Source organism: Somniosus microcephalus, chromosome 8 (assembly GCF_052327205.1).
Source record: "Somniosus microcephalus isolate GS21.2 chromosome 8, FLI_Smic_1.0, whole genome shotgun sequence".
Lineage (NCBI taxonomy): Eukaryota > Metazoa > Chordata > Chondrichthyes > Squaliformes > Somniosidae > Somniosus > Somniosus microcephalus.
The window spans coordinates 220,774,765-220,788,685 of record NC_140994.1 but is presented as its reverse complement, the minus strand read 5'-3'; the positions used below and the strand labels follow the sequence as shown (position 1 = coordinate 220,788,685).

The 13,921-nt window shown below is 41.5% G+C and overlaps 1 long non-coding RNA gene across 2 annotated transcripts in view; it reads left to right on the top strand.

Moving 5' to 3' along the window:
* Nucleotides 1-13,536, top strand: part of LOC147114115 (uncharacterized) — a 211,607-nt gene extending 198,071 nt beyond the window's left edge. For both annotated transcript variants that reach the window (XR_015079156.1, XR_015079155.1), the window contains exons 3-4: nucleotides 12,294-12,349; nucleotides 13,149-13,536. This is a non-coding gene — a long non-coding RNA (uncharacterized LOC147114115). The remainder of the gene's footprint in view (nucleotides 1-12,293; nucleotides 12,350-13,148) is intronic.
* Nucleotides 13,537-13,921: the final 385 nt, after the last annotated feature.

Genomic DNA, 13,921 nt, shown 5'->3' with positions numbered 1-13,921 from the left:
CAGGAGATGGTTCTGTGATAGAGGATTGGCGGTTAGGATCAGATCAGCCATGATCTTATTAAATGGCGGAGCAGGCTCGAGAGGCCGATTGGCCTACTCCTGCTCCTATTTCTTATGTTCTTATGTAAGCAGCCAATCAAGAGGCAGAATTCTCAGACAGCGAACAACAAAGTGAGTAAGCTCTTAAAATTCTAACTTTTTAAAATAGTTATAGAGCACAGAAAGTTTGGGGCTCTTGCATGGGGATAAGGCAAATCCGAAATAAAGATGGACAAACTATTAAAAAAATGTTTTAAATGTTTTTGAAAAGTTTCCTAATTTTAATTTTTATTAAAATGGACAAATTTCCCACTGCACAAAATTAAAATTAGTTTTCTCGGCTCTTAACATTAGTTTAGCAGTCAATATACTGTTAACAACCCAGTTAGACCTAATCCCTTTGGGTCTAACTTTTAGTGGGGAATTTAGTAGCGTAATTACCGGAGAAGCGGCGACATTTTCATCAGTTTCAATGATTTACGAGATTTCACTGATTGTCACCTCTGGTGGGAGGGGGGGGGCACAGCGCAGCCTGTTTCAGAGCTGTTAATGACCGCAACTTCAGGATTTCCGCCTGTGCATGCGCCAAATCCAGAAGTTGCAGTCAGTTTCAAAGGCGGAATGACAGCAAACGCTGCCAATTCGCCGTCGTCCCAACCGCAAATTCCAGGCCAATGTATTTAAGTTAAAAACTACTTGGTCAGATTTACTTACAGCTAATTTAATACATAGAAATCACAGACATCAAATTAGCACAATACTTAAACAATGAAATTAGAATTTGTGTTGTTACTAGATCTTTTGCTTCAATGTCAGCTTTGTCTGTTTGTAAACCTTTTCAAATGGCGACTTTAGATTAATTGAATTTCGTGCTGACAGACGGAGTTTGGATCCCTGCCAGAACCGGAGCTGTGATTTATTCCATGGGATGCAGTTTGTTTTGCTGCTATTTCTTTGATGTAAAGAAACAGATTAAAAGTTTTACAGATCCCATACTTATAAGATGATGATACCTGAATACTCATTGCTTCTCCCATACCCTTTGTTCAATAGTTCAGCAATCAGTGAAACTAAATTAATCTATTCCACACACTCCCAATCCATATATGTTAACATTTCAAATAGTTACCAAGCAACTTTTTGACTTAAATAGTTTCTAATCAAAGACAATGAAAGTAAACCCATTTGGGACAGTTGTTTCCCCATGAAATATGCTGTGAAGTATCGATTGTTTAGCCAGTTACATATTTCAGTCACCACTACCACAAAAGAATGTGGTCTGGTTAAAAAGTGAAGCATTTTTGTCTGTTAAATTATTGGACTCATTCTTGCTGAACCTGGCATATGCAGAGTTAAGATCAGTCACGGCTCACAATCTCTGAAAGTTGTGTGCAGTACACATTTCAATCTGACTAATTTTCACACATCACAACAAGGCAGAGCCATGTATAGACCATGAAGGTCTTGATCTGTGATTTCCTTGTTGGATTGGAACCTGTCGTACTGAAAATATTTGACACCAATCAATGAATCGAGCTATTTCAGTTTGTTCCAATTTGGTCAGCTCAAAACTTTCATTGGATACAGACAGAAAGGCTGGGTACAGACAGAAAGGGCAGGAATTTAACTCGGGGAGTCGGGTTGGAGGCGGGACTACAACTTTCGGGGTTGTAGTCCCGCCTCCATCGAGATGCGGCCAATCCACGCGATTTTAACTTGATTGACCTTGTTGAGCCCACCCAGCGGGCTCAGCAGGCCAATTAAGGGCCACCCGGTAACAGGTGACATCACAGACTGAAATTTCATCTGTCAAGAGCTTTTGACAGATGAAATATCAGCGTTTCACAGCTGTTTGAAGCTGTCAAACACTGACAGTCTTACTTCTAACCTGAGTCCTTCTCCACAGACTCAGTTAGAAATCTCTCCTGCACAGAAAGCTGAAGGCTGTCACTTTTGACAGTTCGCAGCCATTCTGCTTTCTGTGCCGGTGAGATGAGGGCTCCCGGAACCTAAAGGAAGGAAGGCTGAAAAGGTATGTAAAACTTATTTAATCACTTTAGGCACACCAAACACACTTACCCTTGCACTCATGCACACATCACTCACCTGAACACCGACATCTCGACCCCTCCAAGCCGACGGTCCGCCTTCTCTAACTTGGCATGGTTTGGAGATGTCGGGAATCCCACACTTCAACATTAAAAATAGGGATTAGGCTATAAACTGCCTGTAAACTATCTGTTAACAGGCAGTTAATTGGCACTAATCCCTTCCTGTCTCGGGGGGGCGGGTACCCGCCTCCTTTGAAACTGGCATGGAGGCGGGTTTGAGTGCGGGAAGGGGTCGGGACCCCTGATTTCGGGATTTTAACCCCCCCCCCCACGCCTCCAATCCCGACTCCATGGCACAATGAAAATCCTGCCCAAAGACTGTGAAGTGATTTTGAACTTTACTGTAAATGGCAGATGTACTTGTGTAAACAAACAGCCCAGGTGGCTATTAGCCTAATTTGAGTGCGATATACAGTTGTCTAGTATCCTTAATGGATGATGTATAATTAGTTGGCAGTCCATCTGAAGCCAGGGTTCTGAGCTGGATTAGTGACCCTATGGTAGAATTTTGCTATGGAATACGTGATTGACTTACTGTTTTAAATATTGATTTTATGTTGAGCGGTAATGCAAGATAAGCATACTGTTAATTTACCTGGTTAATGTTAAATAAAATCAGTTGTTGGTTTATAGTCTGATGGAATATATATTCATGTGCTACTGAAGATGAGATCATGTGGAAAATTGTGATCTATTCCAGTGTATAGTGGTAAAGGTTCTCTGATCATTTACCTAAATAATGAGCAGCTAGGGACACACGCCAGTTCATAAGAGATGCGAGGCCACTTATGTGAGTGGTCATTGTTGTTGAGCAGAAATAAAATATCTAGCATAAAATCTCAAAAAATGTATCTGGGTCCTCCCAGAAATTTGCTGAAGCAAATTTTTGAATTAGATTCATAAGTATCTAAAATACATTTCAGATATTTCTCCTATAACTATATCTTCTTAGTAGTCTTTCAAATCGGGCACTTTATTTTTTTTTTTAGTTTTGCATTAGTGCATTTACAAAAGGTTTTACCTTATTTTACTTATGCAACTAGAAAGTGAGCTCAGCAAAGGGAAGCAAAGATAACGAGTGAAAGGATTGCATGTGAAACCATAACATGAGCTCCCAATCAAATCTACTTCAGCTGCTTATAAAATGACCCATTTGCTAATTCACCTATTTTAGCTGACATTATTAATGGTTTCCTTTCCTCAGGCACCCTCCCTAACCCCTTCAAAATCATCATTTACTTTAAATAAATTAAATAAATAAACCCATGCTTAAACCATCCCTCCTTTCTAATTATTGCCCCTTTTCTAACTTTCCTTTCCTGTAAGTTCCTCAAGTGTGTCGCTGCACCCCAGATCCATGCTCAGCTCTCCCAAACTTCGTGTTCAAATCCCTGCAGTACTGCTTCTGCCAATGTCACAGTACTGAGACTCTCCTTGTTATAGTCAAGAATGACCTCTTCTGTGACTGTAACCATGGTGTATGCATCCCTTCTTGTACTCTAACTTCTTGGAGCATTTGATATATATGATTATGCTGCCTTCCAACTCCACCTCTTCTCTGTCACCAGCTCCATGGAACTGCCCCTCTGTGGTTCCCCTCCTCCCTATCTGGATACATGTCAGTGTAACTCTATTCCCTTCCATGCATCACCACCTTTCAGATATTCCCCAAAGAGATCTCCTTGAAACCTCTTTTCCTCCTCTATATAGAGACATGGAGTCGGGTTGCATATGTATGCTGACAAATCCCACATAACCTCTCCATGACTTCTCGACCCCACAACCACTTCTGTTAGACTACCTGTCCAACATCAAATCATGGATGTGTCACAAATCCTTTCAGCTGAACACTGGGAAGAATGAAGTATTTGCTCTCTGTGTCCACCGCAAACTCCAATCCATTGATGCTGATTTCATCCCTTTTGCTGATCTCTCACTCTGGTTAAAACCTCAGAGTCCGATTCAACACTGGGTTGAGCTTCAAATCCCACCTACTCTGCATCGCCAAGACTGTTTGTTTCCATCCCCGCAATATTGCTGTCTCCATTCCCAGCCTAGGCCCTCTGCCACTGAAACTTTTATCCATGCTTTTGTCATTTCATGATTCTGTTCATTCCGAAGTTTTCCTTGCTAGCCTTCCTTTTTATCCATGCTCCATCAATTCCAATTTGCCCAAATTGCAGCTGCCTGTATCCTGCTTCATGTTGGATGCTGGACACCACTTGTCTATCACTGCAATCCTCGCTAACCTACATTGGTTCCCTGTCCTTTCATACATTAAATTTAAAATCCCTATCTTGAAATCATTCCATGGGTTTGCTCAACCCTACCTTTGCAACCTCCTGCACACTTATCTTCCATCCTGCAGTCTTTGGTCTCCTGACACCAGCTTACTGGGTATCCTGCTCCCGCCCCCTTCCTTTAGTCCACCATTGGTGCCAGAGCTTTTCAGCTATTTAGGCCTTGCTCTCTAGAAATTCCTCCCTAAGTGCCTCTACTTCTCTACTTCCCACTCTCTTCCTGGACTGCCTTCTTAGATTCAGCTGCCCCTCCTAGTGTGTCTGCAAATTTGTCAGTTTTCATTTAACTTCTGAATCCAAATCGATTGTGATCTAAACCCTTCAAGTATATTACAAACTTCTTTACATACTCCATCATGCTTTATTCGCTGCACTGTCTGTGTATGCTTTTGTACCCCTGAAGGAGTTAATGTATGCATTTGTTTTCCCCTGACTGAAGTTCATTTATTCTTCAAGTAAAGAATAGATTGTGGTTGATCTAGTTGGTAAAATCAGTTCATCTTGAGTAGGTCAATGGAATATATGCATCAATCATTGAGATGGGTGGTGTCTATAATTAAACACACTGGGGTAACTGCTATCTTCAGAATGAAACCTAATGCCCACTGATTATTTTCCTGACAGTATGCGATGCAGTGATTCAATCGCGATGGAAGTTACAATGACTAATGTGGAAATCTTAATTAATTCTGGCTAGTTATTTTACAGTTTGCAAAATGGATTGTCCCTTTTGAAAGAGGGCAATGCTCAATTTTACTGATTCCAACTTTGATTACACGATTGAAAATATGTCTGTGTAGTTAGTGCTTTTATCAAAATGTGAATTTGTTATTCATTACGATTTTGTGCCCAGCATCATGTATTGTACAGTACTGAAAGTGATGCTTGACACTTCCAGAATGGAGTCATTGCTATTCCGTTCTGAAAAGTTGACAATTTCTTACCACATTCTCTTTCAATCCTGTTCCTCTAGCAAAGCTTGGAAAGTAAAGTAATGAAACACTGAAATGTTACTGTCAATGCAACCTTCACTGGTGCCCATTGTTTCATCTGTCTGGATGATATTTTCAGTCAGTACAGATGACAAAGGGAAGATATCAACTCCAAGCAGTACAGTGGAATTTCTACAACAAAATCAAAAATGTAATTGAGTTACACATGGCCTTAGGCTACGCAATAATGGCAGCTATTCTGCTGGTGGTCGTGTGTTAGAAAAGTAAAAAACATCTGTATTTATGGGCTTTTCTCTAAGTTAAATGAACGATTCTCCCTCTAACTGTACCTACTCTGGTTTCCACAGCCCCATCTCCCACAGTGAGATCAGACAGCCAGTGGCCAAACCCATGTGCTACCACTGTGTGGCTCCACATATAAGATAAAGGCAGAGGGACAGTCACAAAAAGCATCCATTCATCCATCACCCCTGTGCTCGCTGACCTACATTGGCTCCTCGTCCAGCAATGCCTCAATTTTAAAATTCTCATCCTTGTTTTCAAATCCCTCCCTACCTCTGTAACCTCCCCCAGCCCTACAACCCTCTGAGATCTCTGCACTACTCAAATTCTGGCCTCTTGCGCATCCCCTATTTTAATCGATCCACCATTGACGTATGTGCTTTCAGCTGCCTAAGCCTTAAACTTTGGAATTCCCTCCCTAAACCTCTCCCGCCTCTCTCTCCTCATTCAGATGCTCCTTAAAACCTACCTCTTTGAACAAGCTTTTGGCCATATGACCTGATATCTCATTAGGTGTCTCGGTGTCAAATTTTGATTGATAATGCTCCTGTGAAGCGCCTTAGGATGTTTTACTACATTAAAGGTGCTATATAGATGTAAGTTGTTGTTGTTGTTTGAGATGTCATTGTGCCAGGTAAATAGTATATCTAACATCTATGAAAAGCAACCAACCAGGGTTGAATATGGATGAATAGATATTCTGGACTTTTCATTGATGACTTTAGGGCTTGGGGGAGAAATGTGAAACTTTCCTTCGTGTTTATATACATGGAGTAGTATCCATGGGAATAAATAGGCCTAATGAGCCATCGGGCCGTTTCTCAATCAATGTTTCCCTGCATTCGGTGTTCAACAAACTGAGCCCTTGTCCTGAGGAGCAAATATGTCATTTTTATTTTCACTTGTGAAATATCCATTTGAGGAACTGCACAAATCAACTAACATACACAGATTGCAATGCCCTTTCAGATTTTTCTATTTGCCCACTTAAAGATTTATATTTGAGAATCCAAGTTGAAGATTGCACACCACCAAATGAGGTGATTGCATAGCGTGTTAGTCCTCCATTATGCATGCCGCAGTATGATCTGACCCAGGCTTATAGCAGAAATGTTTCGAAGCAGTGCATTCAGAGGGGGCTGCCGTTAGTAGCTGGATCAAGGAAAGGGATTTGTGAGCACTGAAAAATCCTTTTTAAGTACTTTGTTAGAGCAGTTCTGGTCATAGATATGTATTCAAAAGTAATTTGGCACCCCAAACCTTATGGAACTTTGCAGCTATTTGGTTTCAATCTCTGCCCTAGCCTACAAGTTTCCATCGTTTGGCCTTCTGGCGCACTCAGTTTCTTGATCTGCATTTTTACTGGTATTCTCCTTTAGTATTACAAACTAACATTCTTTAACCAGGAGGTAGTAAGTTTTTAGTAGCAAAGTAAATATAATGTTGAAAGGCCCCTGAAGTCCACTTTTTGATAGAGGTATAAAGATTACTTGGCATGACTTCTCTCAATTCTAGAAGATGTAGACGTTTCTAGATTTATGCTTAAAATCAGGGTGGCGGCAGCAGGGCCAAAACACAGGGAAAAAATGAACCACCAACTTACTGCTGTGGGTCCTCCCATTCCGTTTGGATTTAATTGCAACCAAAGGAAGCAGCGAGGGCTGATTTGAATCTGTAATCTCAAAATGAAATTGGATGACTACCTGATGAAACATTTCGTAGATACTGGGACCAGCCAACTGGCCTGCCTGCAAGCAAACACTGACCAGCACACTGAAGGTCCGACACTCTCTAAGAACCCTTGCACTCGCCGCCCCCTCCCCCACCTTGCCCACCCCCTCCTTCCACGTGCTGCCTCATAAGGTATATCAAACTGAGAATAAACAACTACAGAATAAGGAGCTGTTTGCATTCTGAAATATTGAAGTGCAGGAATTATTTTGAATAGGTTTATTAATGTGATTGTGTGTGTATATTGCATTTATACGGCCTCAGTAGTGGTTTACAAATCATATTTTATTCATGGCATTAATCTGTCTGCAGCAATCTTAAATTATACAGCCAATGCCCCCTCCCTATAAACCACTCCTTCCTGCTATTTATTAACTTACAGTTCACTTACAAGAGAACATAACTTGCTTTTACCCTTTTGTAAAAGAATAATGAAGGTAAGTTCTCTGTTTTTGCTGTTACTCATTGTGATTCATTATGTATGGAGAAGAGTATTTTCTGATCTGAATCAATTCAGAGGTTCTTTTTTCTTTCAACTGCCTGTGATTACATTTTCAAATTAAAATCATAATTAACTGCTCCACCGATGGCTCAGCAGGTAGACAGACCTTGTGAAAGATTACTGAGCCTCACTTTGGGCAAGAGTCAGGCCACCGCTTGGAGCTTCCTGCTAACAGCACAGCGGAGACCACTAACTCGCCATCTGGGAAATGGCAAGAGCAAAACTTGAATCCAAACACTCCATGGGGCTGTGTGTTAAACCACCAATCTACTGCACAAACAAATGCCTCAATATTCCTGATTCCATCAGTGCCACCCCTTTCAGAGAAAACAATCCAAGTTTTCAATTTCTCACACTGTAAATTGAATTTGTTAATAAATAAAGCAGTAGTTCCTACTTAAACTGAATGGCTCTTTTTTTTTAGTGCGTTAACCCATCGTGCCTGATAAATAGAGTACCTATGAATTATCTATCTGAGACATAAAGGTCACCATTTACCTTAAGCAGTCAATCAATTCTGACGTTAAATGGAAGTGGATATGGTTTTAAAGCAAAAGTCTATTCATGTCACTGATCCTTGGTGCTATCAAGAAAGATATTGAACCCTCACTAGGATCTCTGTCCCTTGCTGCTTTGGTTTGTTTATTTTAGAGGCAAAATGACCCCTTTGAAGAGTAGTAGGGAAAGCTTATAAATGTAATAAATGCATTGTTTGCAGCTGATGTCATGCCAAATACGACACGCAACTAATTATTTCACCGTTCTTCCCAAATTGATTGATCCTTCTTTAAAATTACTAGGCATTGTACCTTTGGGAACAGACATCCTGCAGCTAAATTTCATCTTGCTACCACCTTGCTTATGCCTGTAAATGGCTGAACCAGACATCAGCATCTTATTTGACCCCGAGCTGAGCTTCCATATCCGCTCCATCACAAAGACTGCCTACTTCCGTCTCCATAACATCGGCCAACTCTGCTCGTACCTCAGCCCATCTGCTGCTGGAATCCTCATTCACACTTTTGTCACCTCCAGGCTCGACTATTCCAATGCTCTCCTGGCCGGCATCTCATCCTTCAGCTCATCTAAATCCTACCTGTAACCTAACTCGCAATAATTCCCTCTTACTCATCACTCCTGTGCTCACTGACTTGCATTGTCTCCCAGGACACCAACCCCTCAAATAATGTAAAATAATCAACTTTGTGTTTAAATCTCACCACTGGCCCGCCCTTCCCTTTCTCGGTAACCTCATCCAGCCCTCCAACCCTCTGACAACTCTTGTGTTCCTCCAACTCTGGCCTCTTGTGCATCCCCCACTTCCTTCACCCCACCATTGGCAACCGTGTCTTCAGCTGTCTAGGCCCTAAGCTCTGAAATTCCTTGCCTAAATCTCTCTGCCTCATTCTCATAATTTAAGACCCTCCTTCAGACCTACCTCTTTGACCAATCTGTCAGTCGCCCCTCTTGATATCTCCTCCTTTGGCTCAGTGTCAATTTTATTTGTCTGATGACGCTTCTTTGAAGAAACTTGGGATGTTTATCTACATGAAAGCCGTTATATACAGGAAACTTTGGTTTATCCAGAGGTTGTATGTCCGGAAACCTCGATCTAACGGCAGAAATCAGCAGCCGTTTTGGTTAGGTTTTTTTTCTTCTCGCATTTTTCTTTTAACAGTCAGACTCTGGAAAGCGTCTCTGTAGCTTAGCAACAGCTTCAGAGACGCTTCCAAGGTACGGGCCAAGTGTTTACAAGCTGTTGCTAAGCAACAGTGTTTGTTGTCAGATACAGAGATGAAAACCTCCGTATCCTTCAACATTAGTGCTGGTCTATCTGGAAGTTTTGATAGATCGGCAGCAGCTCGGTCCCGTCGGTGCTGGATATCGCGAAGTTTCCTGTAAATGCAATTTGTTGTTGTGATTCAGTATGTTGCTGCTTTTGTTTAATCTACAATGTAGCAGCACATGGGTTCATGCCCCTTGAAAAACGAGAAAAAGAAGCTGGGTGATTTTTGCAGGGACAGAGGGAAAAATCATCATTATTGCAAGAACCATGAGACCAGTTGTAGCTAGCACTGCCAACCCTCCAGGATTGTCCTGGAGTCCCAGGAATTAAAAAAAATAATCTCCCAGACACTGTTATAAGCAACTATAAGCAACCCAGGAGAAAAATCATAGGGACATTTTAAAAAAAAATGGTGTTCTTTTAAAACAAATTCTTAACACTTTCATATATTAACTATAAAAATGTTGGAGATGGGGAAAATAGGCTTTCAGTGGGTGGGACAGTTGAAGGTGGGAGGTCATGTAATGAAACCTCCAGGAATAAATCTAACTAGGACAATTGTGAAGAGTTGGCAACCCTAATTGCAGCAGCAATTGCTGTTTCAACCCCCAGTTTTACTGAGGTAGTAGTGAGATTTTTTTGTGACAACATTCCATCAGCACTTGATGATGGCCTGCTCTTAAAGACCTTCACCACAGTTAATCACATCAGTCCCCTAAACAAATTAGCTAATTTAAATATATCAACCTGGCATGTCAGTGGTTCAACTCTTACTGATCTCAATTAATATCTGTGTCTGAGATGGTATCAACTTCAGTGTCTGTGATTGAGTCTCCTCTGTCAGGACTTAGTGCTGGAACATTTATTTATTCTCCTGTGGATCGTGTGTGTTTGTCGTGTGTGTGAATGGGTGAGATTTCCAATGTTTACGGAACAAGCGGTTTTATTTTATCGAGAAATCTACCCTTGAATATGAAGCTATGTGAACAGGTTTTCATTTGACAAGCAATTATGCACGATTGGGGTTTACAACATCTTGTTTGGATGGCATTTTTGCTGCCACTATGATATATAGAATGACATAGTATGTACAGCACAGAAACAGGCCATTTGGTCCAACTGGTCCATGCCGGTGCTTATGCTCCACACGAGCCTCCTCTCGCTCCTCTTCATCTAACCCAATCACCATCATCATTTTTGTCTGAGGGAATATAAACAAGACCAATGTGAAATGAATTGGTACACTTTTCAAGTCACAAGGTTGGTACGTCGCACATAAGCTTTTGTCTCTGTCCAACCATAACCAGTAGCATTTTTGTAAAAACCGACTAATAAGCACCAGAGCCCTCAGAAGTCAAGATTAGCATGGGCTCGATGCATGCTAAAGCTGCCTTTACATCGCCCAACTATATGCCCTAGCCCCAACTTCAGAAGAACACCTATATTATGCCAGGTGACCTTTCAACTGTCCACCTCCGCATCCTTGTCACATCTAAATGCGATAGCAGATGTTGGTTCATGTATACTGAGAATTCAGTTGATAACACTTTGCTCCCCCACCCCCCCACCTCCGAATAATTTTTTGGGTTGTGCGGCCCCTTTAACAGACTGCACGGCCCATTCAAACTTCCGCGCATGCATGTTGTTTTGCATTGTGAAGCTGGCTCACCAGCTGTGCGGGACCTCGAGACAGCTGTGCGGCCGTGCAGCTTAAAGGGAATGTTGCTGGCGCGGCAGCATTTGTTGTCCATCGCTAGTTCCCTTGAGAAGATAATGGGTCACTTGTTAGGCCACTTCAGAGGACATTAAAAGTCAACTACGAGTGTGAGCCAGCATCGTGTGTACACCAGACTGAGAAGGGATGGTAGGTTCCCTTCCGTGAGGACATCAGTAAATCAGTTGGGTTTTTACATCAATGCAACAGCCTTCATTGTCATTTTTCTGGTGCTAGCCCAAAATTACCAGACTTGATGAGCTCAGTTTCACAACTTACTATGATGGAATTTAAACTGCTCAAGCTCAATTGTGCAGGACAGTCACAATCAGCAGACAGATAAGACTTTCATCCCATTAGCCTGGAGTAGATTTGATACCAAGGCCCAGAGGTGAAAGGTCAGTGTACAACTCACCAAGTCTGTTCCTCCCTTCCACAAATTATTTGACTTGCATGTTATTCTTCTGTCTTTCCCTATCTTAGTCCCTTAAAACTTTAATTATTGTACATAAAGATATTCTGTGTAAGCATGTTATGAAGAATAACATTTTTTTTTACATATACTTCAAGCTAGTTGCATTATTGAATTCAGATTACTTCGAACTGTTCCAATTTACCAATTGTTCAATGTGTTGCCGTGTAATGCGCTCCAGCCAACCATTATCCTTTATCTAGTACCCAGTACAGATTACATATTCCCTTTTATTTGCAATGTTCCTTGATGATATAGCCCAGATTAGAACTTGTCCAGTGGGAATCATGAGATGAGGGAGAGGAGGTTTAGAGAACTAGCAGTTTATCATTCTATGGCCAATCAGAAGTAATGAGCTAGTCTGGTTTCACTCAAAGTATCTAATCCTACACCTCTCTTTCAGACTTAGAAACTGCTTTGCTGTGGTAGGATGGTACCTCTACCCTGGCAACACTGAAGGTAAATAAGTGCCACCCTGTTCAGTAGCTTTAATTAATGTTCATGTTAACAAAATAATGCAAAGTAAACCAAGTGTTCTACTGCGCCTAAAATTTCAATTCTGTAGCAGTGAAGCCTTTGCTGTAATGATCAACTGTTTTGCTTTACATCTGGCTTCTTGGAAACTGGAAAAGAACAGTTGTTTCAAGTCAAGCAGTCGTACCCACTGGCTCAAGTCAATACTGTCCGTGTTTCTATCTACAGGTTGTGTCTCTATAATTGACTAGCACTGTGCTTTGTACTATTCCTTTCTTGGATTGCTGACATGTGCTTGCTGTTTAAGACCTCTATCATGGATGCTATTTGAGGTTAATATTTGAATATTAATTAGATATCTCTCAAGAGTAAAATGTTGCACTAAAATCCCCCTCTCCTTCATTCTGTTTTTAATCTTTGCTTCTTTTAGGTCAGAAAACATTTTTACTTTTTTTACTTTTATTATTGGAATATATTAATGCAGTTGAATTTTTTTTCTCTTTGGGTTCCCACTGCTGCTCATCATTCACTGCCTAAGACATTGAACAGCCAATTGCTCCCAGATCTTGTGCTATGCATTTTTCTAATAAAACAAAGAAAGACTTCTGTTTTATATAGCGCCTTTCACGACCTCTGGACATCCCAAAGTGCTTTAGAACCAATGAAGTACTATTTTTGAAGTATAGTCACTGTTGTAATGTAGGAAATGAGGTAACCAATTTGTGCACAGCAAGCTCTCACAAACAGCAATGTGATAATGACCAGATCATCTGTTTTCTTTTAGTGATGTTGATTGAGTGATAACTATTGGCCAGAACACCAAGTGCCCAATGCCATGGGATCTTTTACATCCTCCTGAGAGAGCAGACGGGGCCTCGGTTTAACATCTCATCCAAAAGACGGCACCTGCTGACAGTGCTGTATTCCCTCGGTACTGCACTGGAGTGTCAACCTAGATTTTTGTGCTGAAGTCACTGGAGTGAGACTTGAACCCACAACCTTCTGACTCAAAGGCGAGAGTGCTACCAATAAAGCCATGGCTGACACTAATGACTGCTAGAGGGTGATAATTTATCAATTAGAGATAGAGATGGTTAAACTTAGAGAGGAGGTCCTCAAATTGAATGACAAACAAAAGCAGGAGAGGGAGAGACACAAGAGAGAGCTGAATAGACTTGATAACCAGGTGAATCTACTTAAGAATCAGGTGAAAGAGCTGCAGGAAAAAGAAGAGAGCCATAGAGGAGAGAAAACACCATTAGACCAGCAGCCAGAGACTAGAGATAAGACAAGACAGAGCCGGACGGAACGGCTGCACTCCCACACGGAACAAAAGCAACAGACACACAATACAAGGGGTGCCACACAGACCGACCAGCATGCTGACTCGCAATCTTCCCCCACCACCATGGAACCACAAGCGAGCCGCTCACAAGAGGTACGCACACACCAGACACCCCAGCCCAGCACACACACTATGAGTCCAGGCGAAAGCCACCAGACAGTAAACACAAACAAGGCTGACGTCGTAATACTCATAGACTCAAATGGGAAATT